Genomic DNA, 15,264 nt, shown 5'->3' with positions numbered 1-15,264 from the left:
ATGATTATGGCGATTTGCGAGGATTACGGCGATTCGTAGAGGATTACGGTGATTTGTAGAGGATTACGGAAATTTGCGAGGATTACGGCGATTCGTAGAAGATTACACCGATTCGTAGAGGATTAAGGGGATTCGTTGAGGATTACGGCGATTTGTAGCGGATTATGGTGATTCGTACAGGATTATGGCGATTCGGCGAGGATTACGGCGATTCGTGAGGATTACGGCTAAACAGTTTAAATGGCTTAAGCATCTAACTTGCAACATTGTTTTTAATTGCACGATTTTAATGACTATAGAGATACTGTGTAACGATTTGCGGGATTCTTAGACAGAATTTGGAGTAGTAATATCAAAAGATTTGTTTTACAAAAGTCGGCCTCCTGGTGGCGCTATAACAGGCCGTTCTGGAAAATTTGGGGCAGAGGTTCATCGTTGGCATCCAGGGAGTGTGTGTGCACAATTTGGCATCGACCGGGTTAACGGTGCCGGAGATTAGCTGTTAACAGACGGACGGACGCGAACACACACACAAACACGGACGGAGTGCAAAATATATTCTTTCCCCATGCCTTCGGCCTGGTGGAGAAAATGATGTCATAAGTGACAGTATTTAAGGCCATTCTGAACAGGTAGGCATGAGATTGCCAATATGTGGGTACTCACAACACCATACCGGTTACTGTGTTGTGAGAGGTTTGTTTGAATGCCAACTTGACAAGTGGTAAGCCTGTTTGGTTTATTGTTTTTACAATGCGTTTTAACTTTGCCGTTATACATGGAAAATGGAAAATGTTTGTTATATCATCAGGTGTAGGCCTCCCATTCACGTGTTTGAGAGATGCGGGGGGTGTTGTCTCTTCAGGGAATTGTGCATGTAAACTGGATACAGAATGAGAGTATAATTCTGTAAATTATGCAAATGTGAAGGAAAAGAGCTTTATATATTTCTGCATGTGATTTGAATTCTCAATTCTATGTAACATTCTACATGTTTATGTGCTGACATTCAGTGTACAGATGCAGTTGAGAAAGTGTGGCAACTGGAAATTGTGAACCAAGTCACTGCATGCAACCTTATAGAGTCACATGGATCATGTGGAGTGAGTGGCCTAGGTTAGACCACTGTTCCTTTTTCTTGATAGTTTGAGTATATGGCACAAATCAGCTGGTCGGCTACCGCAAGTGAGCATGGTTTGGGATCCTGAATTTAGACTTATGGTAATAAGTGCAGAGCTGATTATAGCTGGTTTGACCAGTTTTATTTCTTTGTTTGTTTGTCAAACCATCTTTCTCATCATAGCTAAATGAGTATCCCAGCTGTGCTTGGACTCCCTTTGTGTTGGGCTGCCATAGAGGTGAGAGTCCTTGTAGACTGGACTGCTGTGTGAAAAAAGGGCATTGGGCCTTTCTGTTTGTAGTGCTCTATAGAGTTGCAGTGTTGCTTGCAGTGTTGGCCTTGAGGTCAAGTGTAAGGTACGGTGTTATAGTGTAATTTCACCAATTTGTTTCCCCGTCTATGCCTGCAGGCCAAGAAAGTGGAGCACAAGCAAGTGGGTTCTTTTGGGCAGGATTTGGGGAAATATGATACATGTTGTATCATGTCATTGTTCACTTCAGATTTTGAATGAATTTGGAATAAAACAATGTTTTATTGAAATTCCTTATTTGTACTATAAGCTAATAAAGATTGTATATTTTCTATTATACCTTGGAGTCCTACCTGTTGATTATGGTGGGGTATCATTTAGAAAAAATGTAAAACATGGAAGTTTGTGGGTTTTTATTTAACCTCTAAAAAAGGTATTAACAAGACCGTGTGACTACATAACTACATTGGATCAATTGGAACACAGATTCTTTCCCATTTCCTGAAACGCACTGTATTTGTGTATAATATACTGTAATAGTGTTATTACCACAGTGTGGCCTAGTTCTTTGTGTGTGCGCGCGTGCATGTGGACTGGAGCTGTTCCCTGCCAGAGTGTCCAACTGCAAACAATTACCTGCAACGAAGCCCGTCAGGAACTGTATTTAAAGCTGCAATCAGGGATGTATTATACTGAATAAAACATTTTAACCTACAGTACCCGTTAGGTGACCCTCGCCTCGTGTCGGGTATATATATATATATATATATATATATATAGGACTATCACAGGGCGGGGGGGAAACACGCGTCCTGCCAACGCAAACAAATGTTATGGAGAATTATTTTTTGGCAAATATAAAAAATACAATATATCATCCGCTCCCGACCGGATCATAAACCCGAAAAGGAATGCTGCCCAGGCTACTGACCACCCCAGTGTGCCAGGCTAGGACTGCCCCACCTACTTGTTGACAAGTAGTAGGCTACTGCTACTGCCTAATTGGCCTTTCCAGGGATTCCCATGCCTTCTCTAGGAAAATGTTTGGGCTCTCATAGAGACAAAGGTTCCAATCCTGGGTGTTACAGTTGTAGTACAATTTAAAGGACCATTCAGTGATTTGGAAAAACCCCCTTCCCGCCCCGGTGACATGTGCACATGCAAGAGGCAACAGGCCAACAGTATGCACACCAAGGCCGGCCCCCGCTCGATCATGATTGGCGGAAGGCCGCTCTCTATCCTGATTGGATGGCTGGGCCACCTAGTCCCCAGTTAACCCTGGGGGTTAACTGGGGACAGGGAGGAATTCCTTATGGTCAGCACACTCTATAGTAGGGAGGATTATCACTACAAAACAAAAAAATAAGTGATATTTGAATTAAGTGAAATCACTGAATATACCTTTAAGGATTGCAGCTTTAAAAGCCTTGGTTTTTGCCAGATTGCATTGTGACAAGCTTGCCAAGCTCTCAAGCCTATTGTCAAGCCTCCATTTTGTGAACAGATACTGACTTTTCGAGTTTTTTCCTACCTCTGCCTCTGTCCTCTCCAGACGGTGAATTCATTAATGATCAAAAAACAGTTTAGTCACCTTAAAACCTACAACCATGAGTCAAACTGTTTTTCCTACTCTTATCCTTAACTACCTCATTTACCATTTTTAAAGCTCACAACACTTTAATAATGTAATACGTTTTCTTATTCTTTTAACAAATGAAAAGTATATAATCTATTATACATTTGAAAAGGTGTCCCCAAGACAGGAACAAGGAACAAAAGGCACCAGCTACTACGTCACTGACACGCTGGGTGCCGAAGCCGAAGCAGGAGCAACACACACTGCAACAACACACTAACACGTCACAGACTTACCCTCCGCGTCGTTCGTTCCCTATCTCCTCATGTCGCGCCGCACGGCCACACTCAACAACACCCGCGTAAACATTGTCATCGCACTGCCACTAAAGCCGGCTCCCGTCCACACTCGCAAACAATATCAATATCAATAATAAACACAAACACGCCACAAGCACCGACACCCCCGCCTAATTTGTTGCCACGTCTATGAACACAAGCACAGAAAAAATGCCATTCAACACGCTACTTACAACTCGCTTACAATTCGCAGACCTGGCAACACTGCATCCCGTGATTCCACTCTTTTCATTGGCTGCGCCGCCAACATTGTCAAACGTTGTTGCCACGTCTATGTAAACAAGGCCGCAAACCCTGACTTCCTACAGCCTACAGCCTATACTTTCACACACTACCACTCGCTTACAATACGTGGACCTGGCAACACTACATCACCCCTTCCCAATGGCTCAAAACCCCACCACGTGACCCACGTGTGTTTCATGTTACCTTTCACACTTCCGGAAACACTACCGGAAGTTACACGGCACACACACACACACACACACACACACACGCACACACACACACACGTGCGCGCGCGCACGCACGCGCACACACACACACACACACACACACACACACACAGTGTACAGCCTGCCGGAAACCAAAAGTAGAAGAAGAAGAAGAACAACAACACAGGTTCTACACTGATTCTAACTTCGATGGAGAGCGCCGCGATTACATACACAGTTACAATCATGCAAACACGACCGCGTCGACACCTGGCGTGGTACAATCGGGACGAACCGAGGCGCATATATGGATCACAACAACAACACTACACGCACACGCTGCAACAACGCGCTGCAACACAAAACGTAAGTCACGTATGTAACTATGGTTCTATGAATCATGGATGACTGCTTAACACTGGATGATTGGCGTCCAGGGTTAGGATGAAATAGAACAGCTGTGTACAACGCAGTGTCACTGCAGACACGTGTGTGTGTGTGGTGTGTGCGTGCGTGCGCGGGGGGGGGGGGGGGATTTGGATCGCCTCGCGATGCAGCTGAAATGGCACGCACACACACACACACACGCCACAAAACGCTAATAATAATAATACAAAATCATAACACTACACTAATCATAACAACAGTACAGAACAGTACAGTACACATGAGTACAGTACAGAAAGAAAGCTCACATCAGAATATTACTCCATGTCATAATAATAATAATAAAAAATAATAACACAACACTAATAACTATAATATCAACAGTACAGAGAACAGTACAGTACATCAGAATATTAATCCATGTAATAATAATAATAACAATAAATAAGAACACAACACTAATAACAGTACAGAGAACAGTACAGTACACATGAGTACAGTACAGTACAGTATACTGTTCCTGCGCCTTGCCATGCTCTCTTTCAATCATAATAATAATAATAAATAACAACACTACACTAATAACAACAATAATATCAACAATACAGCGAACACTACAGTACACATGAGTACAGTACAGTACAGAAAGAAAGCTCACATCAGAATATTAATCCATGTAATAATAATAATAAATAATAACACAACACTACTAACTATAATATCAACAGTACAGAGAACAGTACAGTACAGTACATCAGAATATTAATCCATGTAATAATAATAATAATAAAAAATAACACTAATACAACAGTACAGAGAACAGTACAGTACAGTACACATGAGTACAGTACAGTACAAAGACTTACAGTACAGTACAGTACAGTATACTGTTCCTGCGCCTTGCCATGCTCGCTTTCATACGCACATACACAAAACCAAACAGGGCCACTCAGCCAGCTTGGCAACTTTGCGCTTTCCAAGCAAATGCATAAATGGAAACATCATGGCTTGCCATTGCCTTCTTCCCATTTGCGATGCATCGCATGGCGTTAGGATGAGCGGGCCGAAGGCCCGCGAAATTCTAGTAACTATACATTTGATTCATTGGAACACTTTTTTATTTCCTGAAAAGTTATGTACCGGTAACCAGTTTGGACCAGAGCTATTATTATATGAGGTTTCCGCCCAACACCAACAATATGCTTTTCCTCCTGACTAAATGATTGCTTCTAAGTGAAGTGTGTCTGACAATATGCTTTTCCTCCTGACTAAATGATTGCTTCTAAGTGAAGTGTGTCTGACAATATGCTTTTCCTCCTGACTAAATGATTGTTTCTAAGTGAAGTGGCAGCGGTGGCCGAACGGTTTGCGGAGAGGTCTTGATACCGGAAGGTCGCCAGTTCGTATCCCCGGACCGGCACGTTAAAATTACCACCGCTGAAGTGCCCTTGAGCAAGGCATTGAACCACTACCATGAAATGTTCTATGAGCAGGGCCTGGCTGTAAACAAGTATCTGATGCTTAGTCCAGTTACCCTGGGTAAATATAGTAACTTTGCTTTGCTTTGAAGTGTGTCTGACAATATGCTTTTCCTCCTGACTAAATGATTGTTTCTAAGTGAAGTGTGTCCGACAATAGGCTTTTCCTCCTGACTAAATTAAAGTGAAGTGTGTATTGTGTAATAATTCACTTCTTCGTCGCACAACCGTGCAGTCTCTCTAAAGTAAAACTACTGCAGGCATTCTCTGATCTGTTTCCATAATAACGCCCTGTGTTGGTTACTTTCCTTCCTTATGAACTCCATGCAGTGTCGCCAAGCAAGGGTCATCAACCTGACAAAAAGTGTCCCTGGCAACACATTTGTGATTTTGAAGAAAATATGTGAAAAAACATTTTCGTTCTAATTTTGTTTATGTAATGTGCAATGAAAGCACTGACTTTACAGATAAATAACACGAGATGGACCATTCTGCATTGATGCCTGCGCTGTATGGAGCCAGTCCAGTACAGTGGCTGACTTGCCAAGGCTGTCATGGATTTATTCAGCTGATTTAAAGAATGTAGAAATACATACCTAGTCCACTACAGGTCTGTGTTTCTCTGGTATCAGTTATTTTGTAACCATGTAAGCCCTATACACTTCATTGTATGACAAATAGAAAATCTGAAATCTGCGTGTGCGTGCGTGCGTGAATATATGCATTTGTGTAAACTATATGTAACTTATTTTAGAAGTAATGTCAAAACTATACAAGTGTTTGAGTGATCATGTAACCCCCAGCCAGCTGCTTGTAGAGCCGCAACATTCAAGACAGATTAGCAGCCATGTGTAGAACAGTTTGCACAGATTCATTGTATTAGAAATATAGCTATGGTAACAACTAACCAGGGTGGATTGCCAAGAGCCAAATACTGGTAACCTTTTAACAGTGGGGCGCTGTGGGGCGGAAACCTCATATAATTTCTGTCAGGTGGACAATACTCAGTTAGTACAACCCCAGTACAACCCCAGTACAGCCCCAGTACAACCCCAGTCAAAAATATAGATATTCCTGTTCCTGCCAGTCCTGGTCAAATACTTGGCTACGAGTGAAAGTTGCTCAGTCAAGCATGTAGGCCTACTTGAGTTAAGATAGTGGAGAACTTAGAGCTTTAAAAAAATATATATTCGAAAGTACATGCATTTAAATGTACTGTACTTAAAGCGGCACTATGTGTAACTTTTCTTTAATGAATATAATGTAATTTTGTCCAATCTGTATGGGCTGTTAATACAATATACAATTGGGGTGTTTGCATTTTGTCCATTGAGACATGTAGATCATGTCAAAGGTCATGCCTCAGCTATACACACAGGATCTGACACCTGAAGGTCAAGATTCAATTTATCCCCTGAGCAAGCAGGCAGGCTCTATTAGCTCAATAGTAAAAATGTCAGCAATTGCGCCAGAAATGAGTTTCAAATCCGAGATAGAAGATGAAAGTTACATAGTGCAGCTTTAAGCATCGCAAAATACATTTCTTTGATTATCAATGCATTGCTGTAATGAAATGTAGAAACTTTCACAAACAAACGTTCACATTCAGAATGTTTCAAAACGTTTCTACACTGCCCGTGAAAATAACAGAGCTACAAGCCACACCACATCGCATCAGGAGGCTTTATGAGCTTTAAACGTACTGAACAACAAACGAGAAATGATTACCATCAGAATAGGGCTATGGATCTGTAGTGTACTTAGTGGGTACACTGTAGACTAGTCAGGACTTGCTACAGTGGAAGTAGCTAAGACTAGAAGACTAGTATCATCAGAACATAACATATTGCGATCACAGGTCGCATTTACTATGAAAACGTGCATTTCCTGTCAGTCACCCCACGCCTCCATATAATGGTCACGCATCGTGACATCACGTCTAGTCACCCACGTCTCCATATATGGTCACGCATCGTGACATCATGTCTCCATATATGGTCACGCATCGTGACATCACACGCCATGGCCATGAACCCTGGCCATAGACAGGGCCATACCTGATCATTGTGCATTGTTTTGGTCAAAGTTGATCCCATGCCAAAGTGACAGCACTCACCCAGCAGTCTGCCGTCACCCAAGCGGATGCGTGCCCAGGCCGATCTGCCCCAGCAGCGAGACCTCCACACTCTCACGGAGGAGACTGCCGACGAGCGCCGCCGCCGCCTGGCCAGGGAATGCCAGCAGCGCCACCGCCTCACGGACACGCCGGCGCAGCCTGAACAGAGAGCAGCATTGTTGGGCCACGGAGGACACCGTATTGAGAAGCTCTGTTGTTTCAGCGCAACCTTGGTCGCTTCTCGCCCTCAGGCGTTTTACTGGTATTATAGGGATTAAGCTGATGTTGATATAGTTGTACTTGGCACCAATGTAACTAACCTGTTTTTTCCCACCAACTCAACTGATGGGATGGTTAATGTTTTCCTACATATACTGCTGGACAATGTAACTGAACAAGGTAAGGTTCCCCAATATGGTATGGGCTCATATTGAAATAAAGTAAATATATTCAAGTTAAAATACAGAAGAGAAGAGGGGTTATTATAGCTGGGAAATCATGATCCTAAAAGTGGCACTGAGCCTAGCTCCTTTCGGAACCCTACGTTAAAGTTTCTGACATTTTGATGACTTTATGTAGGGTTCCTTCTCACCGGATTCAAGCGACATGGGATGCCATCTGATTTCCCCTGACTTAGCCCTGTGCTGCGGTGTGGGTGTCACGCTGACATATTCCAAACGAAGCATATGGACGCTATAGGAGACAACGAACCATCTGACCCCCCCCGCGAACGGCTCAGAAGCCGTTGTAATGTTTGTACGACCGTTTTGCCAGCTCTGAAATTCTCTCTTCGGTCCCTCCTTGTTGACATCTCGGTTGGCTAGCTGCGCCTACGAGGCGCGTAGGGAGGCGCTGCTAGCCAACCGAGATGCCGAGAGGCGGTACAATGGGATGTCAACAAGAGAGAATTTCAGAGCTGCCAAAACGGTCGTACAAACATTAAAAATACTTAACGGCTTCTGAGCCGTTCGCGGGGGGGGTCAGATGGTTCGTTGTCTCCTATAGCGTTCATATGCTTCGTTTGGAATATGTCAGCGTGACACCCACACCGCAGCACAGGGCTAAGTCAGGGGAAATCAGATGGCATCCCATGTCGCTTGAGGCCGGTGAGACCGGACCCTACGTGGTAGGTCCAAAGGAGCTCAACCCGGGGGGTCCGGAGACGGGCTACACTGAGCCCAAGGGCGGGTGTAGGGAGGCTTTAGGCAGGGTCTAGTAAACATAAACAGCAAATAAACAAATCAAAACAATATAAATACGCAAAACCAAAAGCAAATAAAATAAAGTAGGCTAATCACAGCAAACAAAATCCAAACCATGCAATATAGTTAATGGCCCATACAGTGGGCCTATGTGCTATGTCCTCAACACCACATGGCCCAAACAACAATCTGATAAAACCCACCCTCAAATACAATATGGAAAGATTGAGAAAACAGTGAAAGGTTGTAGGAATAGGTTACGTAGGTTAGTTAGTCCTCAAATACATCTGGTTACACCTCAATACAAAATATAGCAAAACGACTAAAATACAAAAATATTAATACAAATATAATCAAGGCTCCCACTGAATGGGACCTAGAAGCTCTGGAAATACAGAGGATAAATTAGACTAACATATTGTCCCCATGTCAAAAACCCATTACCCTACCCTTTACTGCAGGAGCGTCCCAGCTCCCCCTCACAAAACATCACACCTGCCGAACTCTGTAAATGGAATATAAAATGCCCTAATTAAAACATCCCCATATAATCAATAATGAATTATCAAAGCAGCAACATTTGTTTCAGGTTTTCTTACCAAGTACTATAGTAGGCTCTGTACACCTCATGCCTCCAGGTCCCCAACAAACACTCAAATCAGGCTTCTGGCCAAACATGAGGCCTCAATGGTCACCCCTTTTATGCACTACCCTTAAAGGGGCAGTGCTACACATAGGAGCGGCGCTACAATAAATGACATTAGAAATTTTAAAAGGCCGCTCTATCATGTCACAATTTACAACTATAATTTAGGAATGTATACTGTAGGGATGAACCCTGGTCAAGAAACAACAGGGTAAAAAGAAAATTATTTGAGTGCTTCAAAGAAACTAGGATACTATTCTAAATCACAAACACAGATTATATACCAGTCCACATAAGAACAGTGTCGGTGAACAAGGAAAGACTGCTTTGATTTATTATGCTCTAGTCTATACAAATGGAACAAGCTTCAGGACACTGAAACTGGTTTGATTGGTCTCAATAGGGAGAAAAAGGTTGACGTCACCCGTAGGCTGTCACGCCTACCGGCGCCATCTTGGATGTGATGGCCTACAAATTAGACCTGCTAGTAATATCAAGTTGGTGTTTGAGTGTAAAAGCGCACAGTGCTAGACATTTAGGGTGCTTCTTGAGTACACACTAAATATTACAAGTAACCAAAACCTATATATCTAAATAATGAACTATGCATCATACAAAGAACGAGGAGTTCTATAGGGTAAGACCGAGTTTGAAGTAGGCGTGGGCGATAACAATATCATATTCTTTTCAGGCAGGATCACAATCCACGATCTTTACCCTCCTTCTCTGAAGTAATACAACAATGCACGGCACAACTACCTGATCAAATCTGGTGACCTCGAAACGGCCGACCCACGTTCGGCACGACGACGCCTCTCATGGCTCAAGTTTAACTTGTTCCTCACTTAATATAAGGGGTTGCAGCCTTTTTCTTACCTACTTAATATAAGGGGCTGTAGTCTGTTCTCATCAACCGGGTTGAATGTTCCGCCTCGATGGTGCCGACTGTTCTCACCAAGTGGGCCACCCACTTACAATATATATTTATGCTTCATGTATTCAATGTTGAGAGCTTGTATGTAGCTTGTTTCAAAAATCGGCTATTTTTTAAAAGTATACGGGTATAGCCTATATTGATGCCAAGTCTTTTGTACTTGTACTGAAATACAATTTTGAATACCTGTATAGTTGTTTTACTTGTAACATAGTACTTGTCTATTGTGATATTGCTACTTTGACTTAAGTCCAAAATCTGAGTACTTCTTCCACCACTACTGTTTTGGAAGGGATGAACAGACTTCCTGTTAGCTTATCTAAGTGAACAGGAAGAGGTGTGACGGTGGGCCATGTCCTGTTTGCTTGTGAAACCACCACACTCTGAATTGTCCTGTTAACTGTTAACATCATTAAAAACGTTTACTTGTTTTTAATAATCCATGATGTCATTACAGAAACACAAACCATTCGTCAATCTGCATGGCCTTCATCGGTGTGTAGCAAATAGCTGGGAGGGAATATGTATATTTAACTGATGTTATGTTATTGTCAGTGACTTTTAATTAGGTCACATTTATTGAGCCGTAAAACCTAGGGTTAAATACCAAACCTTACGTTTTTTTGTATGATTACTATCATAGCCAATACAGAATCCATTGAAACCATATACTGACCAGTCTAATATAGTAGTTTCTGCATACCGACACTAGGGGGACATCGTTGTCAAAATGATAAGTAGCTTGTGAAGTTAGTTCAGGCAGGTTACACACTATGCTTATTTGGCTGCACATATCAAGCCCACAGAGTGGCTGGCCAGTGCTGAAGCCGTTACCAGCCGCTACTGGTCAAATCTGGAACTGCAGGCAGGCATTACACGTTTTAGTGGCATAAGAGCCAAATTAATTTAACCCCTTTTTTAGCCGAATCAGGGTTGAACGTGGTTTTTGGAACTCCCTCTGGTGTTGTGATTGTAGACTTCGTTGACATTAAAGGGCCACTTCCCCCCTTTTGCAATCAGATCTTATTTTAATGATGTTTAGGACACAAGCTGTATGGTAATATATGGTTTTAGATATTTTAGTTACTCACTTCAAGTCACACCTCCACACAGCCTCCCCCCTCTCCCCAAAGGGGGGGTAGTGCACCAAAGCATTATGGTCAATGTAGGAATTCAGCATTCCAGTCAAACACAGACTTCATTCTTTTTCTGGACATAGGTTGCAAATTTCAAATTATGCTACTGTTATCTACTACAAATACTAGTAACATTAAGTGACTTCAGTTTCTTCCAGCGGTGAAATGTATTTTGACAGGTACAGTATCTTAGTGGTGTAGCGGATCTTGTAGACCAGGCCCATTGCAACTATGCTTGTCTTGATGCAGGGATGACTCTTCTTTTGTATGCGCATGCATAAAGTGAGTGGCAAATCGAGTGGTAAAGTGAGTTTAGCGTTGTTTAACGTCGTTTAATACAATCAGTTTGGACCTTTCTGTTTGGATGTATGGGCCGTCAAGGCCAGAACGTTTTTTTGTTTGGTTTTTTTGCCACTATGTAGGCGTTCCCGCATAACCTTTGAATATGATGCTGTCACACGCATACCCTCTATAGTTGCTGCATCAAACACTGCACACTGATTGGACAGAGTATGACAATATTAGTGTTGCTGTGAGGCAGAGATCAAAGACATGCTTCAAATGGGTCTGCATTGACTGTTTGCTTGTAGTATATGTTTTTAGGAGTGAATGATTAATCGCGCATCATATCAGCATCTGTCAATATTTACTTACATTTTTAATTTGTCAAATCGGTATCAGCAAAATTACCTAGGATATTTTAAGCTTATATTAAGTTTGTGATATTTACGTGTACAGTATGAATGTGAAGCTGAATACAGCAGATTGAATACAGCAGATTTTGAGTCTGCAGTCTGTCTGGGGTTCATTTAAAAAAGATCAGCTGCCAGTAGGCCAAAGAAGTATATCTCCACACATAATATTTTCTACATAGGAAGTCCTACATGTTTTATACCTGTTTTAAAGCATGAAACATTGCCTAAATATATACATCATAGATATGTGTCATAGTCCACTTTATGAGTCATAGAACATAGGTTCTCAAAAGTGGTCCTTTTTTTATTTTATTTTTTTATAATTTTTATCCCACGATTTTGCAACCCAGTTTTTTCACCCAGTGCCAATTATCTAATGTAATCCTGGGCTCCAAGCTGCTTCTTTTCACCTGACAGGGGGGAATATCCCTGGCCGGACGTAGCGCGTGGAAGGAACACGTTATTCCGACCAGTTCCTTTCCCCTCCATCAGGTGCCCCGGCTGGCCAGGGGGAGGTAGTTTTAGAGACCAGGATTACTGCATGTTTTTGTGAGGCTACCTACCCTAGGGGACACGGGAAGAACATGCAAACTCCACACAGAAAGGCCCTTTCGCCAACCCCACCTCGGGTATGGGCACTGATGACACGGAGGAGGGAACACGCCCCCAGCGCCCACAGCGTCCCCAGCGGGAATCAAACCCAGGACCTTCTAGCTGTGAGGCGACAGCACTCAAAAGTGGTCCTTGAGTTGAGGGAGCTAAACGATGGTAACTCTGAGAGCGTACAAATTGAAATGGTCCATTTGGTTCCATTTGCACTCTCTTAGAATATTATGGGGGTCTGTGGCCTATAAGGCATAGTAAAGTGCATAGTAAGATCTTGAAATTAAAAGATTTGAGAATCACTGTCACAGACGACAGTTTGAGACCCTTGGAGTTGTTGGGATAGGGGGACAACATGGTCCAAATTGGGGGCGCCCCTCATCCACACCCTCAGAGTAAAATATCAGCCCCCATTTGGACATCACAAAAGACATGTGATAAAACGCCTCTATTGTGGCCAGCTATTTAAAGCCAGTATGGTCTTAACACCAGCATTAAATATAGCTTATGGCAACATTACCTCACACAGCACCACAATGGCGAATACACACTCCCAACTGTCCAGAAGGTCTGTCTGCATGGGAGCACTGGACTACGTGACCCGACGCGAGCTGTAGAATGATAGTCCTGGTCAAATATGAATCAACTACAAATGAAAGTTGCTTTGTAAAATGTATACATGGTCGCTTTTACACATTTAAGCATTCAAAAGTACACATTACAAAGTACATTTTCTTTTGAATAAATGCATGCACAAAAGGTAGCCTAACAATGACAGTGAATACTAATACTCAAAGTAAAGTACAGTACTCATGTATACTCCTAGGGTTAACACCAAATGCCTTGAGGAGTTTTCTCCACTGAACAGTGTGCCCCCTATTGGTGTAGTACTGAAGCAGTTTGCAGATTATTTAAAATGTCTACACTTTACACACATTATACTTTTCTCACCTATAGTTTTAGAATACAAGTTGGACATATTTAACACGCCTGGCAGAATATATCACACCTGGTGAAGAAAATGTGACTGAAATGTTGATCATTCAAGTTTTTGCAAGTTGATTACAAGGTCAATCAAGGTACCAGGATCACTGTCTTTGTAAGTTGAGTTATCTAAGGTCTAGGTACCAGGATCACTGTCTTTGTAAGTTGAGTTATCTAAGGTCAAGATACCAGGATCACTGTCTTTGTAAGTTTTGTAAACATTTGGTGTCACATGTGGGAGCATGTGATGAACAAAACCTCTTGAATGCTGAAACTTGAAACGCAGGCAATTACACCCCCACATTCTCTCTCTCATACCACCCTCCCTCTCTCATACCACCCTCCCTCTCTCACTCCCCTTCTGTCTCCCTGTCTCTCTCTCTCTCTCTCTCTCTCTCACTCTCTCTCTCTCTCTCTCTCTCTCATAAACACGCATGCGCGCACTCGCACACACACACACACACACACACACACACACACACACACACACACTAAACCCTGTGTCTGTAGCCTATAAGCGACAGTAAATCGGTTTCCCCAGCAACCCATCTTAAAGCTATTTAAGAGGAAAAGAGAGAATGCATTTTATGAGAAGCAGCTCAACTAGCTACCTATAGGCAATGTGTGCTTGCGTGCATGCAAGCGTGCATGTTTGTGTCCTAGCGTTAGCCCAGGATTTCGCACACCGTGGGGAGGTAATCATTTTGTGTAGCCAGACAATCACAGATCATCTCAGCTTACCGTAATGTCATGGTGACTGAATTCAATCTAATTACTATAGAACAGAATAGCCAGAATATTCTATTTCAGTGACTGGCGTCGGGGAGGGGGTTGACCCCTCAACCGGACCAGCTCTTCCCATCCGTCAAGACTGCCAGTAATATATTCTGGTAGGCCTATACTTCTTAATTAATAGAGGGTATGCGCTTGCATAAAGTGAGTGGCAAATCGTCAAATAAATTGAGTGGCAAAGTGAGTTGAACGTTGTTTAATACAAACAGATAGGACTTTTCTGTTCGGCTGTATATGGGTTGTCAAGGCCTGAAAGTAGTTTTTTGCCACTCAGTAGGCATTCCTGCTGAATCCCACATAACTTCCGGGTATGATGATGATGTCGTCACGAGCATACCCTCTATAGCATTTCGTCGTAAAGCCTTCCTCAGTGTGACAAAAAAGTGGTCAGCAGTGTTGTGTGTACCAAGACGGACTGATAGACAGACAAGGACTTCTGCTGCTGTCAGTAAAAACCTAAAGTGGGGGGGGAAATGGCGCACATGCTAAGTGCCGGGCTGAGCTGACCAAGTACAGAGCCAGCCTGCGTCAACTAAGTATTAGTTTACTAAG

The sequence above is a fragment of the Electrona antarctica genome (assembly GCF_951216825.1).
Source record: "Electrona antarctica genome assembly, chromosome: 23".
In the NCBI taxonomy this organism is placed as follows: Eukaryota; Metazoa; Chordata; class Actinopteri; order Myctophiformes; family Myctophidae; genus Electrona; species Electrona antarctica.
Note: the sequence above shows the minus strand (reverse complement) of the source record.